Genomic DNA, 20,621 nt, shown 5'->3' with positions numbered 1-20,621 from the left:
GGCAGTTGGATGTTAAAAGGAGGTGAAGTTCTGTTTTATAGCCTTGTAACCTGACCCTGAACAAATGACTTAACATTTCAAAGATGCCATCTCCATATTCCTAAAATAGAATAATGACAGCACCATCCAAAATTAAATAAATGCTCTTGGTGCAGTGTTTTGTTAAATGACCATCACACATTTTATTGATGATGACTTTGAAAAAACTAGTTTTTCTTTCTGCAGAAGCTGGAGTCAATACTTTTTGGAAAGATGGAATTATGAGATATTTAAATCCATGTTCTAGAAAAAATGTCAATCATGTGCTTTCTATAAATACTGGTAGAAGACTAGTGGGTGGGTGGGTAAATAGGTCAGTGAATGTATGGGCTGGGTAGATGGCTAGGTGAGTAAGTGGGCAGGTAGATGATTTATAGATGTATTGATGGTTGTGTGGATGGATGGGCAGATGGGAGGATGAATCAATGGAAATATAGAAGGATGGGTATGCTATGAGTAAATGAATGGATGGATGAACATGTGGATGGGTGGGTAAGTGGATAAATGAGTAGATAGATAGGTGAATTTATGGACAAATGGCTTGAACCATCAAGCCCAGCTATCATAGGTTACTTGGGTTTTCTTCTTTTTTTCCCCCTCAATATATAGTTTCCAATGCTTGACTTTTAACATCTTGACTAAATTTATTCTATTTTTAATTTTTAATCAATTTTCTTTCTTAAATTGTTTTCTAGGTAGCTCATTATATGGGTATAGAATGATATTAATACTTGTATATTGAAGTAAACAAATAAAAATGGCAGAAGACACAGATGCATCAAGCAAAAAGAGCAATGATGAGGCTATCACAGTAGCTGTGCTGGTGGGAAGACACTGAGAAGGATCAACAGTTGACTCTTGAGAACTGTCTGAATAGGGAGGGCCTAAGCATCAGAAATGATTCTGAAATTTCCAGCTTAGGTTGGGTGTGGTGGGGTGAAGTGGTAACTTAAGGGTTCTTTGGAAAGTCAGTTGGATGGTGTTTAGCTGAAGTGGACACAGGTGAAAGACTAAGGCAGACTCATGAAGGAACATTTGACAGAAGCAGACACAGGAGAGAGGATGTTCTGCTAAAGCAAGCACATGAAAGGACATGTGATGAAGGATTCTTCACTGATGCATATTTTGGTCTGCCTCACATTGTGTAGTTGAACTGCATTTGTTGAGATTCCATAGAGAGAAATGCACCAAAAAACCTTCTGGTTGTGTGCTGCAGTTTTTTTGCCACTTCCACAAACTCGGGCTGATTGACAGAGTGATATCATCTGAGACTGATGCACGGGCTGAGGCAAGACCCGTGGAGGGCATGTGATGTGTCAGTTTGGCTAGAGTATAAAAGTTTGGAGAGAGTATAAAAAGGACTCAACGGACAGTGACAAGAGCTGAGCTTGGCCTGCTGGTACCGCTAGCCATGCAATGCTTGTTGGTCTTGCATCTTTCCTGATCTTCATTTCACAGATCTGAGAACTTTCCCTGGAGTTCCTGTTGGTTCCTCCTGCTGACTCCAGCCAAGGCTGTGGCCTGGCTGTCTCTGCTAGGTAGTGCCACCACTGCTGACTTGTATTTGCTATCTGAAATATACCAAATTGGACTGCTGGTGTGTCTATGAAGTGTTTGCAAGTACATCGAACTGCCTGCCCATGCTAAGCTGTGAACTAAACTGCTGATTTCCAGACAACACAGATGGGAGTTGCTCCAAAGAACCTTTCTAAAGAGGTCTATTTCCCCCATATCCTTTCTTTTCTACTACCTCTGGTGGGTGGTGTGTTACAAGGAAGGTTTTAACCATTTAAGAACCGTCATTGAAAATAAATGTTGAAAAAATTAAAGTTACAGCGGGGTCATTCACTGAGGAAGACTGAAAAATGAAAGTGTCCTACTGAACCCATGATTACCATCCATTCAGAACGTATCATTGAACACAGACACAGGAATTCCACTTTGGAAGAAGGGCCACCTGCACTTCAGAGCTCTTGCCTGCTTTTATCCCTCCAGGTTCTCTATAGCACCCAACACAGGAATCAAAGGAGTTCTAAGGTAGTCTCATCAGCTGTACCTTATCACACAAAAAGAGAGAGGAGATTCTTGGATGAGTTATGAGAAAGTCCTTCCCATCACCTCTCAATAGCAGGTGTGTCAGGTACATGCCCAGCCACCTACAGCCAAGGCCACCATGGTTCAGGCTTCTCCTTCCTTTTGTTCACCTCAAACAACATGGGCCATGGTCATCAGTCTCAGGTCAGTCTCTTCGCAGAGAGGAAACCCTGTTCAGTAGCTTAGGGAGAAAGAAAACCAAATTACAGAGCACTGTGAAATTGTTCCATTAGTTTCTGACAAGTGTTTTTTAATGAAAACAATACAGACAATTTTTCATTAAGTTAGTTTTATTAAAATCTTAGAAGAACGACCTTTACTCTGATACTCTGTCTCCTCTCCATTTTTATGTAAGGATGTCCTTTCTGTGTGAATTGAAGATAATAAGTCGTAGTTCTTATATATTTTTAATGATCTATTCGGCAAAATTAAAAATCAGTAACCTTCTAGGTATGCTCTCTCTCTCTTTCTCTTTGGTTTAATTTAAATAGTCATGGTAGAACAATAGCCAGTGGGCACTGGATGCTAACCAGACACTGCCCTGTCACTAAGTGCCCTGTCACTTGTGAGATATCATGCTAGCTAGTTCACACTTTCTGGTAGGCACATTGATATCAGAGGTGATGCTCAAAGTCAGGGAGGGCAACTTGGTTAGCTGCTACCAGTTTATTTGCTCATTTCCATTGTATATCCATTCAGCTTCTGGGATGGAGACAACACAGCAAGCCAGGTAGACAAGGTTTCTAAAACTTAGAGAATAGCAGCAAAGACACCACCTGATCTTCTGGGCTCAGAGCTTGAATAGGACCAGTGCTTCTCTGTGACATGCTGTGGTGAGCCCCTTACTGAAAGGATCAGATGAGTGTTGATGGGTGGGTGTGTCAGTCAGTGGTCAGTGAGAAGAAAAACTGGTGTTTTTTTTCCCTTTCAGTTCTCTTTTAAAATATCCTGTTTCCTTCTGAAGATTCTCCCCATCTTCTCCTTATGTAACTGGCTTGCTTCACAAAGATCTCAAATCTGTAGCAGAGTGTCTCTCAGCTATCCACATAACAACTTGGCCAGATAGCAGAAAAGCCAGACAAAGTTGCTAAGTCTTCTGATTTAGAGAAAAGGGGGTCCTTAAATCACATACCTGAAGGAGGTGGAAGAGAACATAATTTCCCCCCAGTCTTTTATCGCATAGCAATTTTCTAGATGATTTGATTAGCTCCAGTCCCACTATTGAATAGGACTTTGTAGACTTGACACAAGAGAGCCAACTCATGAACAGAACTCTTATGCTTTGATTGAACTGCATGCATTACAATAATTTAAAGGGGTGGATTTTAAAATGCAGACCACAGCTCAGTAACCGCATGGCATCTATATATTTTTAACCTTCCCCAAACAATTCCCATGCACACCAGAGTCCACAAGCTGATCTGAGCCTCCATTGTCCCCAGCCTCCTGTTCCAGTGCTTCTGTCTCTCACGTCCCTTTCCTCAGTACACGTTATCCTCCACTACTTTCAGGCATGGGGCTAACTGGTGATGATGCGGGCTCTTTAGAATGTGTTGCATTCTCTGAGTCTAAGTCTTCTGAAATCTGCCTATCAGGTTGTTTGCTGTTGTTATTTTTGTGTGATGCTCTCAGGATGCCATATGCAGAGGCCAGACTGTGGGCATAAGAGCCAGGCAGCCCTGGCCTCTATCTGAACTCTCTTAGAGCCCTGAAGCTTCTATGCACAGCGCTTAGCTCTCTCTGCTCAGAAGGCCAGCATAGAAGCTCTGTGAAGCACAGACCACGTTAGCAGACTGTCATAATCCACAGATGACAGCAGGTTTGAACTGGCAGGTTTAGTCCCTGCCAAGATCTTTCTTCATCTCTATCATGCTACATCTAGTATAATTTCAGCATATGTGGGATTAGTGTTGCACTAACAGCTGTTCCTAGACAAAACTGATTAAAGAGAAAGTCTAGAGCATGAAGATGTAACTCAGTGGTAGAGCACTTGCCTTGCATATATGCATGTACAGGGCCCTGGATTCTGTCCCCAGAGCCACAAAAATGGAAAGAGGGCAAAGGAGAATCCAGAGAGACAAAGAAAAGGAGAGAGGACTGGTAGAGAGAACAGAATCCTATCTTGTGATAAGTGATTCCTGTCTAATCAAGTTTGCTTGAATTCAACCATTTGGATTACAGACTGGAGTCAGAGGTCTGTGTGTAGGACTCCCTACATCAAGGTCTCTCTCTTCCCTGTTATGGTTTGAATATAAAGAGTCTACCAGAGATTCATGGCTTAAAGAATTAGTTTACAGTACAGCATTCAGAGCTGGAGATTTCTGATCATTACTAAGTCCTCAGGGCACTGGTTTCCCAAAAGAATCAACCTCTTGACAGATTCATAACATGGTAGATGGTAGAAAGAAGCAGCAAAGCAAATACCTTACTAGGGTTGAGCTCTGGGAAATCTACCTTGTCCCTGGTGCCTTCACGCTCCATTCCTTTCTGTGTCACCTTCCAGTCCCTCATGATGTCCAACACCACCATAGCCTCACAGCAACAGAGCCAGTGGACCATGGACTAAAGCCTCCGAAGCCACAGCCAAAATAAATCTTTTCTCTCTTCAACTGTTTATCTCCTGCATGTGTTGCAGCCTTGAATGTCTAAGGGACACATTTCCTTAATTCTCTTGTTTTTATTTGCAACTGAGGGGCTCACATGAGAGCCCTGTTTGAAGCAGCGAGTTTGTGTGCTCCCACCTCAAAGGGTAGATTCACACACTTAGTGATTTTATCAATAAAAGATAGAGAGGAATGGGTGGTGTTGTCATGGAGAGATGCACAGTGTTCTGTGGAATGGAACCTCAGTGTCCACGTTGGTAAAGTAGGGCCAGAACTGCCTGCTACAGAGTGCTTGGCTTGTGACAAGGAACAGATGGCGTTCCGATATTGTGTTTTCGATTGTTGTTGAAGTTTCAGCTGAGTTATCACACAGCCAAAGAAATAAAACAGAAACAAAAAGGCAAGTTCTTGGACTACTCTGGCTCTAGAGGACAGACTTGCCCAAGGACCTGGAGAACACTTGTTAGGGAAAAAAGCATCCGTGCTCACAGAGAGTCAGAAAGCTGTGGCTGGGACTTTGAAAGAAGAACTTCTAATGCATTGGGATAGATTTTTTTTTGAAACACCAAGATTTTAACTTGTTGTTGGAATAGAAACAGTAGGAAAGAGACATAAAAGGGAAAAAACAGATGAGGTTGCACCTAATGGGCTCCTGTAAACAGCCTCAGCCCTGCATGTGGGAGAGCATAGGCAGAGCCAATTTGAGAGGCAGCTTTTAGGTTCGGAGTCCTGGCAGGATGCACATGAAAGAAGCTGGGATGCCAGAGGGATATGGAAATGGCATGCAGAGAGGAAACTGAGAGAGACCCACTGCAGCGGGCAGGACAGCAATGGCCACAAGAGGCAGCTACTCTCTCACATCTGAGAAAGGAAGGTTGCCCAGAGCCTGAGAAATAAATTCAAAAGCCAAGAGATGAAAAGTTGCATGGGAACCATGGTCCAGAAAAGATTGACTTTCAGGAAACCTGGGGTTGTTTATGTATAGGGATGTTACACTCAACCAGTAAGCACTTTTAAAATCTGGAGTCCAAGATTTTATACAGAGCCCCTGCGTGCCTTGGTCTTGGCACTGGCATAGAGTGCCAGTGGGGCAGAAGAATAATAGGCTTTAAAACATCAAACTTCACAGTGCAGAGAGCAAGATCCAAAAGGAAAGACATGAAACTGGAAACCTCCTCACTGCTGAAGTTCACCGCATACCTACTGGGTGTTAGTAGACTCTTCCTGTGGCTGCTCTCTCATCTGTGAGACCACATTTCAGTAAAGAGGTAGCAAGGTGCTGAAACTTTCCAGTGGAATTTGAGACTGCTCCTGCATGTGTGTGGTGCACACGCATATGTAAATGAGAGCACTTGCCTAAGCATGCACATGTGGAGTGCAGAGACTGACTTCAGGGGTTTTCTCTATCTTTCTCCACATTATATTTATTTTATTCTGAGATAGGTGTTTCACTGAACTTCTCTTTTGGCTAAACTTGCCTTGAACTCTCAGGGATCCCACCTCCCTCATCCAGCTCTGGATTTACAGACAGGGTACCTTATCCAACCTGGGCCTCCACACTCAAGTCTGCACACTTGTGTTTCAAGCACTTTATTGACTGGCCCATCTCCTCAGCCCCACATTCAACCTTTGGATTGATAATATCTGTTTGGACTTAAGCCTGGAGAACTGTAGATAACTCTGGCCAATGAAGCTAAATGTGAAGCACAAAAAAAAAAAAAAAAAAAAGAAAGAAAGAAAAAGAAAAAGAAAGAAAGAAAAAGAAAAGAAAAAGAAAAAGAAAGAAAAAACCATTCTCTTCTTTTCACTCAGCCATCACCATGCCCTTCCTGCTTCTAAGCAAAGCTGAGACTGTCTATAGTCTGTGGCTAGAACAGAGATGGGAGTCTGTCTGGAAGCTGTATGGAAATCTCTGGGGGAAATGCTATCATCTAGGGAAGTTTGTATTTCCCTATGGCCTGATACTGTCAAACCTTGGAATGATGGGATACAGGAGTATGCTTATTAGGTTTTATCCACTAGAGTCACTGTAGAAGAAGGAATCTCAACTGAGAAATTGCCTCCATCGCATTTGCCTGTGGGTTTATCTGTGGGATATTTTCTTGATTAATCATTGATGGTTGCGGGAGAAGCCAGTCCTCTGTGTGCAGGACTATCCCTGGGAAGGTGGTCCTGGGAAGTATAGGGGTGATGCATGCCTTTAATCCTAACACTCAAGAGTCAGAAAGGAGGCTGTGAGATTGAGGTCAGCCTGATCTACAAAGCAAGTTTCAAGGCAGTCAAGGCTTCACATAAAATCCCTGTCTTGAAAACAAACAAAGAAACCAAAACAAAAAAAAAAATGAAAAACAAAAAATAGAGAAAAGATGGGACAAGACAAGACACGACAGCAAATTGAGCAAGCCATGGAGAGCAAGCCAGAAAACAGCATTTCTCCGTGGTCTCTGCTTCAGGTCCTGCCTTGAGCTTCTGCCTTGGCTTCCTTCAAATGATGAACTGTAACCTGTAGGCTAAATCAACCCTTTCTCCTCAGGCTACTTTTGGTCATGATGTTTACCACAGCAATGGACAGCAAGCTAAGACAGCAAGAGAGATGGGCTTAGAGCACAAAACTTCAAGAGGCTGAAGGATGAATCACCAGTTCAATGGAGGTACCTTACAAAACAATGAAAATATAACAAGTATGCCCAGAGAGTGGGAACTGTGACTGAGCAAAATAAGGTTGTGTAGTTAGAAAAAAAAGGGGGGGGGAATCATGTAGTTGTTTTGTTTTGTTTTGTTTTTTCAAAGTTTCTGAAAAACAAGACTGATTTGGGGGAAAGAGGGAATGAACAGTGTTAGTTTAAATAAAGTAGGCCTTAAAAGCATTTTACATTATGACAGTCCTGGTATAATTGGACCACTCTGTTGTTTCAGCCATTGGAATCCCTCTTGTGAGTGGCTATAGAGCCAAGCATAATTTGGGCAAATATATGGCATCATTAGTTTTACTCTAAGCTGTGGACTAGAACCCATACTGAGGAAAGATTTCCCCCAAACTTCAAAGAAAGTAGAACCTTGATGGTAGAGCCCTGGTCTCCACGTGGCTTATAGTCCTGTCTGGCATGACATCCCTTGTAGGTGAGAGAACAGTCACATGTTCCTGAAAGCAGCACACTGAGGTCATACACAAATGAACATACATGTTCTTTACAACACGTAGGATGGGCACAGTCCTCACACCTGGCCCAGGTCATCGGCCAGATCCTGCGTGCATTTTTCTTGTCTCCCAACAAGGCTCCTTGATCTTGTGTATGAATGGCCCTCCAAAGTTGCAAGCTCAGTTTGAAACCTAGGTCCTTGTGGGGTTAGTGGGGTCCCACAGGGCTCGGGTCACTCGGGGAGGCAGGACACAGGAATTTTGACTGTGCTTACCTGACACAGTCGCCTTGCCAGGTGGGTGTCGGGCTATGGGAAGCCAAGGGACACCACTCTGGGGATGGGAAAGCACAATTTAAGGTCCCAGGGACAGCCAGAGCTGTCTCAGGAGTCCCCAGGCCTGCAAGGAGGTTGGGGCCATCTGGTTCTCAGGTTCTTGGGCACCTAGGCGCTGTTGAATGCCATGGAAGAGCTGAGAACTTAGTGGGAGCCCTGGGGCTGGATCTAGCCCTGGGCCAAGGGGAAAAAGAGGGGAGCTCCAGCTGGATCCCTTGGGGATAAAATCCTTGACTTGTCTGCTGTGGCAGCAGGTTTGGGCGTGGCTTGGTGGCTGCCTTGGCTGGGGACACTGAGAGGCCTTCTACAGGAAGATTTGACAGCAGCAGTTCCTTAAGGGAAGGCCTTCTCCATTGCTCCCCATGGCAGATCCTGATGAAAAGAGGCAGTCCACGGTTTTAAGGCATTTATTGTCATGGTGGAAAGTGGACGAGTAAAAGCATACCCCACTTTCCAGGGCGGGCCTGAGGTTAAGTACCTTTTGTAGGGAGGAGTGTCTGGGAAGGAAAGCTTATTGGCTAAGCCCTTTGGGCCTTTAGGTATCTCACTAAAATGGAGATCTGGCTTGAGGCTACATGGCCTGCGGTCATGTCCTCTATCTGTGAAGGGGACTGGGGTGCTGTCCTTACATGACTGATGGTCATAAATATATAGAGGGCTGCAGCCTCATGCCTGGAGCCTAGTGTCCAGGAACCAGGCAAAATGCCTGCTGTCCCTTTAGAGTCACCAGGTTTTCTAACCTTAGCTCAACCAGGAACCAGGCTGCCTTTCATGGTCCTACAGGTCATTCCCTGCTTTCTCTCTGCTTAAACCCCACCAAAGACTCTTGATTTATTTAGCTTAGGCCCAAATCTCTTATCTTGCTTACAAACCTGTGTACGATCTACCTCCGTTAGCTGTCTGAACACACTGTCCTTTTTCCCTGGCATGTTATTCTTTCTGAAATTTATTCTTTAAATTATTTTTATAATCCTTAATGCAGACTTTTTGACTCCACTGGAGCCATACTGGCCTCTACCTTGTGCCAATGTCTCTTGCCAATATTGGTTGATTGGTTGGTTGGTTGGTCGGTTGGTTGGTTGATAGCTCATTTTCCCCCCTTGCTACTGTAGATCAAACACAGGCCTTGTCTGTACTAGGGCATCTGCATGACCCCAGCCCCTGCCACTCTCCTTAAACTTGGATGCACCCACACTGCCTCTCATCTCCCTCCATCTGCTCGTTTCCCACACATCCCAACCATCACACACTTCATCCACTACACCTTGTATTCACTGCCATTCTCCCCTATAAGGATGCAGTTCTCATGGGAATCAGGGTTTGGGGTTGCTTCATTCACTGCTGGGTCCCAGCCACTTGAGATGGTGCTGGGCTCCTAGCAGCACTCAGTGATCATTACTCGAAAGAATAAATTAACTCACGCTTAAAGACAAGAAACCCCTGGAACAATGGCATAGAGTGATTAAGGAAGCAGGAAGCAGCCTAAAAATCTAAGCCCAGACAGTCTAGCCGGTACATTTTTCTCCTCAAAGTGGCACAAAAGATTAATCAAAATAGAGCTAAAGGTGGTTTCTATTAAAATTCCTTGCCCTCCATAACTACCTTCCATACATACCTGCTTTCTCATCTTCTCACATGGATAGGAATCTGTGCTGGCAGAAAGTGCAAGAGAGAATAGATGGAGAGAGGCAAGAGGGGGGTGGGGGGGTAAGAAGAGAAATCAATCCTTGGCTCTTTTAAAATTACACTGATTTGCACAAAAAGTCCCAGAACCTCCTGGAAGAGCACTAGAGACTGAATAAGGGGCAATCAAAAGCAGAACAGCCTGGATCCACTTTAAAAGTGAGCTCCTTTTGCATACATCCGGGTCCCGTGATAGTTCCATACCGCTGAGACGAACCAGGCATTTTTAGGCCCTCAGCACACTGGATAAGAAATCCTGGAGATCATGTGTCCCCTCATTCTACTCTGCAATAGTAGGGTGAGTTCTGGAGACCGCACAAGAGGGCCCGAATCCCTCCAATGTGTATTTAATCACCTGTCAAGGCCTGAGAGGAACTAGCAAGAGCAAAGACTTCTCTGAAGCCCCATATGTCTCCTCTACAGGGCTGCAGCACATTTGGTTAACCACATCCCTGGCAAAGGCCATGAAGCCCATGGGAGAAAGAATTAATGGCAGACATCTTGTCTTTTCCATCTCTCAGCCTCATTTCAGGAAGGTCAGCCGCTACATGCTCATGCTCATGGCCTGGGGAAAGGTATTAATTATTAAAGCACACTTTTCCTAGTCAGTGTGTTCTGTCACACCCTATGTTCCCACCTCTCCTCCCTTTTCCATTCAGTTGGCATGGCCATTGGCTACTGCTTCTGAAAGGGAAAAGTTTATCTTTCTTCTCAGTTTAGTATGTATTTGTGTGTATATACGTTTATATGTATATGTGTGTATATCTGTGTGTCTATGTATATGTGTATAAATGCATGTAAAGTGTGTATGTGTATATATGTATGTGAATTTGTGTATTGTTATGCATATATGTATGCATATGTATACATTTAAGTATCCATAGCATATGTTATAACTATGTATATATTTGCATGTATGTACTGTGCATTTATGTGTGCATATGTATTTATTCATATGTATATATACATGTATATATGTATATAAACAAGTGTATATGTGCATGTAAATGTATGTATATATGTATATGTGTGTGTGTGTGTTTGTATAGGGTATGCCTATATTTATATATGTACATAGGTATGTATGTATTAATTTATAACTATGTATATGCATGTATGTGTATATGTACATTTATGTGTTATAAGTATACCAGCATATGTATATATGCATGTTTGTCTAAGTATGTATATATTTATGTACATATTTTTCCAAGGATGGAATTGAGAGTCTTGCTCATGTTGGTCTGCTGCTCTGACACTGAGCTGCATCCCTAGACTGCCCTCCAGCTTTTTAAAGTCAAGCAGGAAGCACTCTTGACATTAGAGAGAATCTGGGACTAGCCGAGAATCTCCTCACAGGTTCTCAGGCTTCCAGAGATGCTTCACCCTATGCTGAGCTCTCTCAAGCCTACATGACCAGAATAACAGCGTTGTTCATAAACCCTAACCCATCTGAATGACCTAGTTCACATTCCAGCCACAGCCAGTGATGGAGCTTAGAACTCCCTACCAAGGAGCTGTGTCAATACCAACCAGGAAGGGGAACAAACTGGGAACTAGACTCCGTTTTGTAGTCATAGCTCTTTTTTTATTTGTTTGTTTGTTCGTTTTTTTGAGACAGGGTTTCTCTGTGTCGAGCTGTCCTGGAACTCACTTTGTAGACCAGGATGGCCTCGAACTCAGAAATCCGCCTGCCTCTGCCTCCCAAGTGCTAGGATTAAAGGCATGAGCCACCACTGCCCGGCTATGGTCATAGCTCTTATGTTAGTGTGTCTACACAAATTCTTTAGTGCCATGATAACTGCAAACTATAACCTCTGATCTTTGAGACTGGAAAAGGCTCAATGGATAAAGTGTTTGTCGTCCAACTGTGAGAACCAGAGTTGAGAGTTCTAGTGCCCATGTGAATGCCAGGTAGGCATGGTAGCCTGCCTGGAATTCCAGTGCTCAGAAGCCTGGAAGGCAACAATAGGCAGCAATAGTAGTAATAGCCATATTACTACTGATCACGGGGTTCAGTTAAAAGACTCCCTCAATGAAAAGATGGAAATCAATCAGAAAAGACACCAGACATCAGCCTTAGGCTTCCACAATTCTTGAACATCCACATGTGCCCACACCCCCACACAAGAACATATATACACATATGCACACACACCACACACCAACATACACACAGCAACACATACGCACACACTCATCTTTGACCTCACTTTCCTTCCTGCACCACTCCAAAGCACACTGGCCTCTGTTTTGCCTTTCAAACATAGTCATAAAGATTGTTCCCCTTACTCCCCCATTGCTTTTGTTGGTTTTCTCCTTCTCATGAGAACATCAGTCCCATACGACTAGGCATCCCTGATCACCGGAAAACCTAATCCTAGACAGCACCCAGGGTTGTGCTTTCCCTACCCTGACAGTCTCACAGCACCTAGCACTCTGAGCATTAGCGCCTGCACACTCGAGCCTGGAACTCTCTACACTCTCCCACATAACCTACCTCTCCCACATCCCAGCAGTTAGAACATCGACCACTCAAGCAATGATACCCTATCCTAGGTTATGTTGTAATGGCATAGCACAGTACTGAAGACTGGGCAATTTATAAAGACAAGAAAATGATTTTTTGTCATTGTTTTGGAGACTAGGATGTTCAAGGTTGAGGTGCCAGGACCTGGAGAGAGCCTTGCTGTTATAACAATCCCTGGAGAGCAAGCAGAAGGATGGATGAACAAGAAGAGGGATTCATACCCCTAAGTCCCACCTTGGAGTTGGTCCTCTTCTAAGGGCAGAAGCCCCCACGGCTTAGTCACCTCTCTAATGTCATCCCCTGGTACTTGCACTGAGGAGTCAGTTTCCAACACAGGCTTTGTGCTGGGAGACAGCACACCCACCTCGTTTCACAGAGAATGGTTTCCCCTAGGAAGCTGAAATGCCTTTCTGTGGGATGCTTCCAACCCCCTACCCATGGTCCTCTTCATCCCAGGATCTGGAAGCATGAAAGTACCCAGATGGACGAGTCTCCGAGAGACGGTCGTGCCTGGTGCAGCTTCACACAGGGAAGCTGACACCACGTCTTCAAACATTTTTAATTGCCCTGTCAAGCTGACAATTATAGAACTAATTATTGAGGAGACAATACCAGATACACTGACTGAATCAAGCGTCAACTGAGTTTTTATGTAATTATGCAATTTAATGAATTGAAGGCTACAGTAATGGACTATTGCTGGTTAATTAGGGACTCCCTTTCTGCTAATAATGCCATTTATTTTCGACTCTCGGTATTTATTTTCAGCATCTAAAGCATTGGACACGTCTTCCTCTGACACTGACATGTTGAGTGGTTTTCTGAGGACTTGGCTAACAATTGTGTTATTTATAGGCAGCCATCTTCTTCCATTCTCTGGCTGAAGAACTCCAACTGGTTTCTGTTTTATTACAAGCATCTCATTTAGTCCCTGTGCCTAATTATCCTGCTACTGGGTGAAGTACTCCTGTTTTCCTTTCTGTGTTGAGGCAAAAAGAAAAGTAAGGGGTTGTGGCAGAGGATGATTGGCCTGCATCGTATCAAGGTCAACCCCCATTCCTTGCAGCTGTGGGTTTCTCTGTGTGGTGCTGGGGATAGAACCCAGGGCTTCTTGCGTACTAGGCGACTGCTTTACCACTGAGCCACATCCCTAGCACTGGAGTCTGTTTTCATTTCTTACCATCTTCTTGATTTCTTGCCTAGCATGTTGTGTTCTCAAACTGTAGAGAAACAGCTTTTAGTCAGTCTGGGCCCAGGGGTGGGGTGAGGATAGGGAGTTTTCATGTGAAGATGCTTTGGGCTGTCCCAGTGAGGACATTGCTAGTCATGGCTGATGAGTAGAAACCTGGATATGGCAAAACATAAAGTCACACCCAGGATGCCAGGCACAGGCTCAACTTGCCCAGGGACTTGTCAATTATCTCGTCAACGTGTCTGAGGATGAGAAACTCTGGCACAGAGTATCAATAACCATGAAGTAAGTTGATTTTCACCAGCCCAGCTTTAAGGAGGAAAACAAATATTTCACAACATCTAAAACATGATGGAACTGTCAAAAGTATGTGAAGCCAACGACATAAATTGTGAAACATGAGTCACAGGGATGTTTGCTCTTCAGCAGTTAAAATATTTGGAAAGAATTGAAAAAAAAAAACTTATAATGACTGTTCCCTGTGCAAAGCCAGTCTCTAGTGTCCAAACCTGGTTACTCCAAGTGGGACAAAGCTGATCATTGGTGGAGGACATGGGAGAACAATGGTCAAGGTTCTGTTATGCCAAGTTTCCCCGCTGTGGTTGTGAGCCTAGCCTTTAAAGGCTGAGTCATCTCTCCAGCCCAAATTCCCCCTTTGTAAGATTCAATCATGCCAGCTTTCCAGGAGGACAGTTTTGTGGGCCCAGTACCCCATTTCTCACTTGTTTTCTGTCAGTTGATAGGACTGGGCATGGAACCCATGGTTTCTTATAGAAACCATGAGATCTCGATCTGGCTGATCTTTGAGGCTGTTCCCTGGCACCACTGAGTAGTCATGTGGGTCTGAGGGATCTCGTAGCTAACCCATGACTGCTGATAAGCATCTGTGTAGACTAAACCTGGAGCTTGGAACAGTAACATCATGACACTGATAAATCTATCTTGGCTGTCTCAAAGAAGTTACTCCAAGATGGGCAATCACCAAAGGGAAGGGAGAAGGAAGAACAGGGTGGAGAAGGAGGCTCAGCATCCCTACCCAGGTCCCACATCATGCTCCTAAGGACCCTCTTTTCTCTGCTCTTTTTCCTTGGAAGACTGTCCTCTATTCCCCTGCTACCATGTTCAAGCAAAGGACTCTCAACTTCATATCCTCAGGCCAGCGAGACACCTCCAATTACATACCCCGATAACTCCACAAAATGTACCTGCTCACAGCTGCGTCTCCTGCTACCCAGCACTCCCTTTCAGTCCTTGAACTATTATTACTGCTGATGCTTTGCCTGTCTCCCTCCCATCTACATCCCTGCCCTCTTTCCTCACTCCTCCACATACTCTGTCCCTCAGACCGTACCTGTACCTTCTGCCATGCTTCCACAATTGCTCAAATGTTGCATCCATCCCCTTTTCCCAGATCTATCCCTCCAGAGACCTCCAGAGATCTGAGGGGCCTCTTCCCTCATGCTCCCAGCACCCCATTCTCCATTAAAATAGTTTACTTTGGTTGCTGCTATAGTGACTCAACTTTTTTCAAAGACTTATTTATTTATAAATATGGGTGCTCTGTCTTCCTGAGGACATCAGATCCTGCTATATAGATGGTTCTGAGCCACTGTGTGATGCTGGGAATTGAACCCAGGACCTCTGGAAGAACAGCTAGTGTTTTTAACCTCTGAACCATCTCTCTGATCCCAAGACTAATCTTCTCATGTGTCACCTTTACCGATTATCCTCTATGCTCATGGTATGTCCTTAAAGTGAGATATTATTAACTCCTTCCTGCAAATGAGAGGATTAAGGTTAGACAGCCTGGGTCTGTGGTTCAAATGAGAGTAGACAAAACAAAAAACAAAAAAATAACAAGAAACATACAAACAAAACAAAAACAAAACAAAACAAAACAACAAAAAAAAAAAAAAACAGTCCCATCAGAATGAGAATCTGATTCTGCCGTGCTGGCCACAAAGCCTTATTACTGAGTGAGTTGCTGGCACACCATCTGCCCTGCCTCCCACACCAGAAAAACAGTTCCTTGAAGATGGAATATATATCTTTATGTTGGTGTCCCCAGTAGCCAGAAATGCCATATGAGCATCAAGGAATGTTTGACTGGCTTAATTAGTAAGAGGGCACTTGGAATCTCACTCCTCTTTTAGGGCATTAAGAACTTTATTTTTTTCCGTAAAGGATGGGGCTGAGACTCCATCAACACTCAGATGCTATTATGCTGAAACTCTAACGAGCTCCCTCCAGCTCATAAACTCCAAAAAATAAGTGACTCATCTGTTTCTGTCCTTGCACCAGTCGTTTCCCATCTAGAAAGAGCTCGATCATGCACCGCTTGCATTGTCCAAGGAGAGATGCCAAGTGAAGCAAGCTTAAGGAAATCGTTTTCTCCGCCTTCATTGCTTTCCGTGTCAGACATCTCAGTCAATGAATAAATGACACAAAGAGTTGCAGGTAACCCAGCCCTCCTTCTCCTCACACCAGCTCCTGCTTAAAGTGTGTGTGTGTGTGTGTGTGTGTGTGTGTGTGTGTGTGTGTGTGTGTGTGTGTAAGTAAAGAAAAAAGGGGAAAACTTTATGACAAAGGCAGGAGAGAAGCAAAGTTGGAAAGTTGGCAAATCTGACTAGATTGGCAGCTTCTTCTCCAACATTGGACTCAAAGTTGGTCTAATTAGCTGAGCTGAGACTAGAAGAGAGATTCCTGCAGGGCTTGCTCCCTCTCGGAACTCTGTGGTAGCAAACCATCTGGAAGACTATGGCAGTCGAAGGATGTTTAATGAACTAAGTGGATCTAGGTACAAGGCATCCCAGGGTGCAGCAGTGCTGGCCACTGAGAAGTGGGAAACTGAGGTGGGTGTAGTATGGACACTAGAGCACTCTATATGACAGAAACAACTCAGGGGAGGAAAAAGCCCTTCAGCTCACATCTCCAGAGGCTTTCATGATGGCAGAGGAGGCCTGGCAAGTAAAATGTGTGACAGCAGCAGCTCCCACTGCAGCAGGCCAGGAAGCAGAGAGGGTGATGAGAATTAGAATCCTCACAACACCTTCAGAGGTCAGAGTGTTCCCATCGTCCTGCGGAAAGCTTCCTTTAATGCCATGGACAAAGACCACGACAAGTGACTTACTTATATGCCAGTTAGATCTGACCTCCTGAATGTCCCACAGCCTCCCAACAGAGTGTCATCTGCTGGAGAACACCCGTTTCAACCATGAGCCAGAGGGAGACATTTCAGATTCAAACTATAACTAATAAATCCTTTCCTAGGGTTTCTTCCCCTAGGACACACACAGTGGTGGTCAGTACACACAACCCATGGTGTCCTGTCATGGTCAGCTCTGCCTACAGTGGCCCAGGTTCACACTACCTGCAGTAAGACGGGGTAGAAGCAGCAGAGGACCACGTGGCAGGTACCAATCAAAGTGTGATATGTGGGAAGATGACAATTTCTAGTTGAGCAAATGGCTAAAAAAAGCAATAAACAAAATTCTCTGTCCTAGAGAGAAGGAAGCTGTGAGAACCCAGAGGGAATTTAAGACCCAAAAGCGCCTGGGTGGAAGAGCACACCCACAGTGCAGGTCCAATGGACAAGTGAGGCGGTAGGGGAGAAAAGGAGATGTGCACAACTCCAGAGTGCAAAGGAAAACCGGGCACAATGTAAGGTCCAGCACCTGTAGAGGACCCAGATTCAATCGGAGTCAGGTGGCCCAGGGGACTCTGGAGATCCCAGCACAGGTCTCAGCTAAAGGAGCAGCTGCCAGCCAGCCACAGCCCACCATTGCCACATATTGCTCCAGTCTCAACACTGCAAGGTCTTCCACTGTTCCAAGAGAAGCCAGAAACCCAGAGCGTACATTAAATCCCACACAACTGAAGTGTTGGCACTACTTCCACATATTTTAAGATACTTTACAGACGAAACAAGGCTGTCTGACGGCTAAATGTAAATGTGCAGCCTCCTTGCTTGAAACGGCTGCAACACAGAGCTCCTCTGATGGGACAGCATGACGGCTCCATGGTGACAGTGCGACAACAGTTATTTCAAACATGATCTCCTCTGGCTACCAAGAATTGCACTGTATAGGAAACTGGAGAGTGTCTTAGATATAAATACAAATACATAGATAGAAAGATAGATGACAGGTAGGTGACAGAGAATGAAAGCAAACAAGCAAGCAAGCAAGAAAGAAACAAAGAAATAAAAAAGGAAGATGAGTGGATAGACAAATGACAGGTAGATGATAGAAAGACAGATAGGTTGATGGATAGATAGATAGATAGATAGATAGATAGATAGATAGATTAATAACAAATGCAAATATCAGGGGATTCCAAAAGGCTCTGTTCATCCCCTCCTTCATCACAATCCTAGGCACCTACCAGTCTCCATGGAGCAACCTGTAAGCGATGGCCACTGGAAGAGGGCAGGTGGTTGCTCTCACCCCTGGCCTTTGTGTTGAGGTCACTAAGATGATCTCCACAGTCTCCCAGAGTCCCTTGATATGCAGGCCTCTGCTCACCCCCTCTTGATTATTGGTACATCCTTCACTAGCTTCCCCACTTCTCTACCTCATAATGCCAGTTCTCCATCAAGCTCTCTAGATCACCTCCCAGATGAACGCTATGACACCTGTCCTGCACCATGCTCTACCTCTTGGAAAACCAAACCCAGGCAGTAGATGTCCCAGCACAAGAACTGAATTTCTGAGGCAATGATGGTGGATGTGGAGGGTCTTCTGAAAACAAGGAATGGGCACCACACAAGTTGTTCTGGAGAACCTGAAAACAAACTCTGGGCTTTAACAAATCTTCCAGAATCAACCAATCTGTCTCTGTCTCTCTCTGTGTCTCTGTCTCTCTCTCTGTGTCTCTGCCTCTGTGTGTGTGTATCTCTTTATCTATATCTCTCTATGCCCTCTATGTGTCTCTTCATGTATCTCTCTTATCTTCCTGTATCGCCATCTCCTTCAATATCTCTCTTCTCCTCTTCCTTCTCCTCCTTTTCCTCCTCTTCCTCTTCCTCCTTCTTCTCCTCTCACTCCCTCCCAACCTCCTTTCCTCCCCCTTCAACACTCTTCTGAGTCATTGGCCTGTACTATAAATAAATAAGTTTTTCTATTCTCTAGCAAGAAGTTAATGATATGTAAATGAAGCTTTGGGTATATACAGGAAGACCATGCACAGAAGGACCTGAAGCAGTTCCCTTCATAGAGGTTCAAACACTAGTTGTGCAGACAGCCTTTCTTCAGTGTGGTGAACTCTAAGGAGCCTCTTCTATGCTGAGGTTCATCTCTCTTGAGTCACCTTTGTCACTTCACCACTTACCTGAATAAAACTGATCCACAAAGAATTTTGTAAAAATCCTCAGCAAGCCAGAATTTCTGCCATGAATCCACACTCTCCTCTACAAGTATGAAAACAGCCATGCGTATATACACTGCTATGGAAATGTATGTCAGTGTAACACTACAGCAGGTTCAAGGGTGTACAACATCTGCTTTCATACAACTGCTATACAGAAGAGGCAAGGACATGCTACTACAGCACTGCTCATGAACATAATAGTATAGCAACCAACACCCACTACATGTCCAAGTGTAGTATATCCACATGTATCCTCTATGGTAATTCTGTGAGTACAGATGTGGTACATCCTTAAATCCCACTTTAGTGTTACATTGCTGTGTGTTTCTGTAACAGTGTATGTAAATATGGACATTTACCTACAATGTGTTTGGACATGCTTTTAAGTGTGTGTGCGTGTGTGCGTGTGTGTGTGTGTGTGTGTGTGTGTGTGTGTGTGTTTGTATCACCTATTATCTATCATCTATCTATCTCCCTATCTCTCTCTCTATATATATATATATAATCTGTATATTTGTCATCTATCTCTCTCCCTTCTCTCCCTGATCCCTCCTCTGAGTCACTGGTACTTCATTCTCTCTTCCAAGATTTCTTCCTCTGCTCTATGTCAATGAATGAACGATACAGCATGCCACCTCATTCACCATGTACCCATTCCAGAGCAGAGCCTGACCCATGGACATTCTACCCAACCGATGCTTAGAGGTTCTGCACTTGCCACACCTTCTACGTCACACACAGCAGAGGGAAAGCTCCAGGATGGACCTCTTTCTAAGGACTGAGAGCAGGAGGGGCACCCAGCATCGGACAGAAGCGGTTCTGCAAACAGGCCTGGGGAAGGGATTGATGATAACTTTTCTGGGGGTCAGGAAAGAAGGTAAAGTTTCCCATTTCCAAATACTTGAGAAAGTATGCTCAGAAGGCTGGAGACCTTCCTCCTCCTCCCTCCTTTGTCCACCCTCCACCTCTGAAGACCCATCAAACCTTCCAACGTTCAGTAGGCCTACCTTGCACAAGAAAGTTAGTTTCCCGCAGCAGTGTCCAAGCCAGGCCCAAGTTGATCTTCTGGACAGTGGCACATTATCTCCCAAAATTGACTTCCTTATTCTTCAACTTCCCTCCTTCATGTGCATCAATGGAAAGCAAGTATCAGAGTTGATGTTGATATAGGAAAGAGCAACTAGAGGCTGTGGCATCTGCCTATTGTGGGAACAGCAGAGGCTGAGACAAGCCTGATGGTCCTTCAGGAATCATTCAGGAGGATGTGAGATAGAGTATGCAGTAGGTATCAATGCAACCCAGTAGGTGAATGTGAAGCAGGCTAATGGAAGTGGGATGATGTATGCCTAGCCATTCCATTAGTTATAATTCCATGAGTAGAGAAAGGATATGCTGAGCAGAGCTGCAGACTGTGACTTCCCTGGGTGGAGCATTGCCTGAGACCAGAGTCCCCAAACAAGACTAAGCGTAAAACCACTAAGGGAGATGTAAAACCTATATCCTTTCCAAGGCTTCCCACTGAACAGTCTGGGGAAAGGACAGAGTAATTCCAAAGTGGCTGGTTCATGGGCCAGTTTGGGAATCACTTTCTGTGACTTAGCCTTGATTTCCTGAGTTGAGTCATTGCATGATTTTATAC

General features: G+C 44.4%; 1 long non-coding RNA gene across 2 annotated transcripts in view; it reads left to right on the top strand.

Moving 5' to 3' along the window:
- LOC110299322 (uncharacterized) overlaps positions 1-19,778 on the top strand; it is a 29,079-nt gene extending 9,301 nt beyond the window's left edge. The window contains exons 3-4 of one of the 2 annotated variants that reach the window (XR_002378445.2): positions 15,917-16,072; positions 19,643-19,778. This is a non-coding gene — a long non-coding RNA (uncharacterized LOC110299322). Of the gene's footprint in view, positions 1-1,497; positions 1,829-15,916; positions 16,073-19,642 lie in introns of those variants that run through there. The other variant, XR_002378446.2, reaches the window with a different exon arrangement.
- Positions 19,779-20,621: the final 843 nt, after the last annotated feature.

Source organism: Mus caroli, unplaced genomic scaffold, assembly GCF_978045245.1.
Source record: "Mus caroli unplaced genomic scaffold, Mus_caroli_1 scaffold_8, whole genome shotgun sequence".
NCBI lineage: Eukaryota > Metazoa > Chordata > Mammalia > Rodentia > Muridae > Mus > Mus caroli.
This window is presented reverse-complemented; position numbering and strand designations above follow the sequence as displayed.